Consider the following 5,473-nt stretch of genomic DNA (forward strand, 5'->3'; position numbering starts at 1 on the left):
TTGGGGTTCAATCAATCATGATTGTTGTTCATACCCTGGGTCGAGATGTCCGACCCGGAATGATCGACGACAAGCCAACTGACCTCTTCAGGTCAGGAACATCCGACCTCTTCTTCAAGAGCTCGGCCAAGTCACTACAGATGCCCAAGAAGGCCCAAACGAAGGAACACAACCCAAATCTAAAGGTAGCCAAAGCCTAGAAAGATAAGGGCAGTTCCCTTAAAGATAAGATGACTTCACTCAAAGATAAGATAAGACAAGATAACTATCTTATCTCCAGAAAGGTCATTCCACACCATTATAAATACACTGGAGCACCAAGTATAACTCATACTCTGATTCTACTAAAAACCTACTTAATACCCTTGCTAACTTAAGCATCGGAGTCCCTTGCAGGTACTACCACCCTCTGGTGACAAAGGATAAGCATCATCGCTAGTTCAACAAGTCGGACACGACAGCTCCGGCCACCGCCCACAAGTCGGATACGTCATCTCCGACCAGCATAGAAGATCTCATCCGAGATCGACCTACAGTTTCAGGTAACCCTCGGAACATTGGCGTCGTTGCCGGGGACCCGGAAGTCATCCCATCATCATGGTGGACAACCTTGACAACGACCACAACTCTGATTTAGAGAACAGAACGCCGCATAAAAATGCGGAGGTTACACTAGACAATACTTCTCAACCTAACAAAGACAAGAATTCACTAAACACGGGAGCCATGGAGGCACTTCAGGATCGCCCAAAACAACTCGAAAAAGGGGTCGAGTATCAACAAGAAGCCGATAGAGACCTACGAAGGGAAGCTAGGTGACGCCGCGAATTAGAGGACAAGCTCCTAAAGCTCGAAGCCGATCTAAAAACTAAAACTACTCGATCCAGCCATAAAGATTGCTCCCGTAAGAACCAAGACCCATTCACCAAAGAGATCATGAAGACCGAAATCCCAAAGGACTTCAAACCTCCCGACATGACTCTGTACGATGGTACATCAGATCCCAGTCATCACCTCAGTAATTTTAGAAGTAGAATGTATCTCACTGACGCCTCATATGTAGTCCGCTGCAAAGCCTTCCCGACTACCTTGACAAAGACAACAATTAAATGGTTCGACAATCTGCCCCCTAGGTCCATCTCAAGCTTTGACGACTTAGCCAAGAAGTTTCTAGCTAGATTCTCTATCCCGAAAGACAAAACTAAGCACCCCCCAAGTCTATTAGGGATCAAGCAAGGAGATCGGGAAAGTCTCCGCAACTACATGGAAAGATTCAACAAAGCATGTCTAGACATACAAAGTCTGCCAATAGAAGCAACCATGATGGGTCTTATCAATGGCTTACGAGAGGGACCTTTTAGTCACTCAATATCGAAAAAACATCTTCCATCCCTAAATGAAGTGCAAGAACGAGCAGAAAAATACATCAGCATGGAGGAAAACTCTCGACTAGGAGAGACCTCAAAGTCTGGATTCTCTTACTCCTCCCGAGATAAGGATAAAGAGTCCAAGAAAAAAGATTATCATGGAGAAAAGATCAAGAAATACCACAATTACACCCCTCTTCTCGTGTCTCTTATAGAAGTCTACCGAGAAGTATGCCATAATGAAAGGATACCACCACCTCGCCCACTCAAAAGCAAGAAAGGAGGAGGAAATAGGACAGAATACTGTGAATACCATCGAATCTATGGACATTCCACCAAAGAATGTTTCGACTTGAAGAATGTCATAGAAAAACTGTTGAGAGAGGGAAAACTAGATCGGTACTAAGCCAGCAAAGCAGACGAGCCAAGAAAAAGAGGAAGAGACGAAGACGTTGGACGAACTGAACGACCACCTCATACCCCGGAGAGACATGTCCACATGATACACGGAGGATTTGCGGGAGGAGGAATCTACAAATCATCTCACAAAACACATATTAAAGAAGTATATCATGTCGAGGGAGGAGAAGAAGTACCCGACATCCCCACTATCACTTTTCCTAAAGAGGACGCAGCTGGCATCATCTCGGGACATGACGATCCCATGGTCATCACTATCATATTGGCGAATGCTAATCTCCACCGCACACTGGTAGACCAGGGAAGCTCGGCTGACATTTTATTCAAAACCACCTTCGACAAACTCGGCCTAGAGGAAAAGGAACTCAGAGCATACCTGATAAACCCATATTTTATGATATATATTGTGCTCAAATTGAGTGATTTATTCAATCCTTCACCCACTTATTCATATTAATTTCATGGTTTTACTTTTCCTTCCGTATTATGTTATGTATCTGAAAAACATGTTTCCTATGCTTAAAAATAATTATTTTGATTACTCTTTATTTCCATTCGATGCCGTGATTCGTGTATTGAGTAATTTCAGATCTTCTAAGGCAGGAATGACTTAAAGGATGGAAAAGAAACATACAAAAATGGAAGGAAAGCACAAAACGGAGTTTTTGAAGAAACTGGCAATGACGCGATCCCATGGACGACGCGGCCGTAGGCCAGCGCGAATTAACAGCGACACGACCGCGTGATTGACGCGACTACGCACCATAAGCGAAACGCATATGATGCGGACGCATGATTGAAGCGACCGCGTGGCAAGGAAAACTCCAAATGACGCGACCGCGTGACCCACGCGGATGCGTGACAGAGGCCACGCACCAGAAATTACAGAAAACGCCCCCAGCGATTTCTGAAGCCCTTTTTGGCCCAAATCCAAGTCCAGAAGGCACAGATCAGAGGTTATGAAGTGGGGAAATGCATCCATTCAAAGGAGAGTCTCCAATTAGTTAGTATTCATGATTTAGATTTAGCTTTGAGAGAGGTTCTCTCCTCTCTCTTTAGGATTAGGATTTAGATTTAGGATTTTATTCGCTTTCAGGATTATCTCTTTTTATCAGGTTCAACATTCCTTTTTATTTATCTTTTCAATTTAATTTATGAATTCTTCTATGTTACAGATTACTCTTTTGAATTAATGTTATTTGAGGCATTTCAGTTTATTATTGCTTTCTTTTATTCATGTTACTGTTGCTTCTAATCTGAAGACATTTTTATTCCAGTAGATTTACTTTTCCCTTTTGGTCTTGGTTAAGAAATCAGTAACTCAGGAGTTATCAAACTCAAAGCATGGTTGATAATCGTTATCTTTGCTAACTGAATTAAACTTCAACAATCCCAATCTTTCATTAGGGATTAACTAGGATTTGAGGATCTAACTAATTAGTCACTTGACTTTTCTTTACTCTAAGTAAAGGCTAACTAAGTAGAATTAAGGTTTAATTTTCATCATCATTGATAAGGATAACTAGGATAGGGCTTCTAATTTCTCATACCTTGCCAAAAGTTTATTTTACAGTTATTTATTTATTTTACAGTCATTTACTTATTTTAATTGCAATTTAAATTACTTGTTCCTTATCTTCAAAACCCCAATTTACAATCCTCATAACCAATAATAAGAACATACTTCCCTGCAGTTCCTTGAGAAAACGACCCGAGGTTTAAATACTTCGGTTATCAATTTATTTAGGGGTTTGTTACTTGTGACAACCAAAACGTTTGTAAGAAAGATTGATTGCTTGGTTTAGTAACTATACTTGCAACGAGAGTTTACTATAACTTCTAAACCATCAATCTTAAGTTCTTTTCAAAATGGCGCCGTTGCTGGGGAACTGCAATTGTGTGCCTTATTATTGGTTATTGTAAATATTTTTCTTTTACTTGTTTATTTATCTTTATTTTTCTCTTTTTATTTCTATTAGCTACTATGAATCCTCACCCCTCTTGCTTCGAGTTTGGTTCTAATATTGTTGAATGGAGTGAAAGTTATAACAGGAACATGCATCAAGGTCAGAGCAATCAAAGATGGATGGAGCCAAGAGGATCTGATCAACCCTTTAGGCAACAACACCCTCCAAGATATCACGGACAAAGACCAATCTACAATGCATACCAAGCCAATAGACATGGTGGACAACCTTGTAACTACCAACAAGTCCCACCCCATGCCTATAGACCATCCTCTCAACACAACTTTGAACCACCACACTCACAAGCTCCTTTTCACCATTCGCCACCATATGATCCTCATTTACCCCGATTCCAATCCAATTACTCCCAAACACCACCACTTCCCAATGTACCACGTCCAAATCCATCACCCCGAGAATCAGAGGTTCGCCTCAAAGAAACAGTAAATCAACTTCAAACAACCCTTTATCAATTGGAGCAAGAAATAAGTCAATTATCTTCTAGACGTTTGAACATTCAAGGACCTCCCACAACTCCGTGTGGACAATCTAATGATGAGCGTAGCATGAAGGAGATAATAGAAACTCCAGTAGACAGAACAAGGCATGACTTCATACTGGAACAATTAGAGGAAGCTGTCATTATACAAGAAGAAGAGTTGGTTGAAGACCTAAGAGACGCTGAGCCTCTATGGGAATCCAGAGTTGTGGAAAATTCTGTCAAGGACGTTACAATTGATGCTAAGAAGGATAGTACACAACCCCCAAGGTAAATCTTTTATGAAGAACTAGACGGAATAATCCAAGAAACAAGTTTCCTTGATGATGATAATCTCAAGTCAAGTTCTCCCAATGATGAACTTGCATCAGCAAGTGAATTCTCTGAGATCGAAGAATCTTCCCCAAGTGAATACGATGATGATGCGGAGGTAGATTTCTCTCAACCTCCCGTTTATGACTTAAGTGAGGATGAAGACATAGAAGGCTTTGATCAGGACATGGATGCAATTGAAGAAGTCTGCAAGGAAGTGAAGAAATTCATAGAAGAGCACAAGGGAGTAGAACTCACAGAACCACTGGAAACACCTATCCCAAGGCCATTACCACCCAATACAAGCTTCAAGTGGGTACAATCCTTAACCTTTATCTTTACTTTTCCACTAGAATATGGTTTGCTTGAAACAGATGGCCAGCTTAGAGCTCTCTGCGGCTTTAAGAGTAAGAGGGAAATGGCTCGTGCTCAGAGCTGGTGCACAAGGTTCAATAAGGTTCCACGCTTCAACTCGAAGTGCACGGATTGGCATCATGGTCAATCGAATGTATCTCGGAAAACGTTTGGTCACCTTAGTGAAAATCTACTTTCTAAACCGCCCGGATGGAAAAATATAGATCAAGACAAAGGTGGATCTAAAAGCAAAGTTTGGGATCGTAGAATTTGTTTGAAGCTGCTCAGAAGCTTTACATGCCTAGTTTGGGACCCCGGAGGCTGTTGGCATTCCAAACATTGGTGGAGATTTCTGGACGAATTTAAGCGCAAGCCGCCATAACAGCAAGCTCATCCAATGTCCAACTTAAGGAATTTAACTAAAAGTGTTAGGTGGGAGACAACCCACCATGTATGGTCGTTTCTTTTTTAGTTTTTTTTATTTTGTGTTCTTTAGTTTTATTTCCTTTTCAATTGAACTTGAATATTATTCACTCATATTGCATACTGCATAA

Source organism: Arachis ipaensis, chromosome B10 (genome assembly GCF_059453495.1).
Source record: "Arachis ipaensis isolate K30076 ecotype BB chromosome B10, ASM5945349v1, whole genome shotgun sequence".
NCBI classification, from domain to species: Eukaryota; Viridiplantae; Streptophyta; class Magnoliopsida; order Fabales; family Fabaceae; genus Arachis; species Arachis ipaensis.